At 20.3% G+C, this 237-nt stretch overlaps 1 protein-coding gene across 1 annotated transcript in view; it reads right to left on the reverse strand.

Moving 5' to 3' along the window:
* Positions 1-237, reverse strand: part of LOC107612042 (nicotianamine synthase) — a 1,715-nt gene that overhangs the window by 823 nt on the left and 655 nt on the right. The gene's annotated exons all lie outside the window — the stretch shown is intronic.

The raw sequence follows: 237 nt of genomic DNA on the forward strand, positions 1-237 counted from the left end.
TTGTCATATTCAAATATTTATAACAATTTTAATCAAAATTTTATAGTAAAACTTTTTTATAATTAGAGTTTAATTTTGATGTATTGACAGTGTAAAACATAGTCGTCTAATTGTATTCTTTTTAAATGTCTATTCACACCATGAATATAAAAATTAGTTATTTTTATTGATATGACGATACGCAGTTAGATGCATGTGAAAAACTATTTTACACTAACAATAAATTAAAACTAAATT

This window comes from Arachis ipaensis, chromosome B08 (assembly GCF_000816755.2).
Source record: "Arachis ipaensis cultivar K30076 chromosome B08, Araip1.1, whole genome shotgun sequence".
In the NCBI taxonomy this organism is placed as follows: Eukaryota; Viridiplantae; Streptophyta; class Magnoliopsida; order Fabales; family Fabaceae; genus Arachis; species Arachis ipaensis.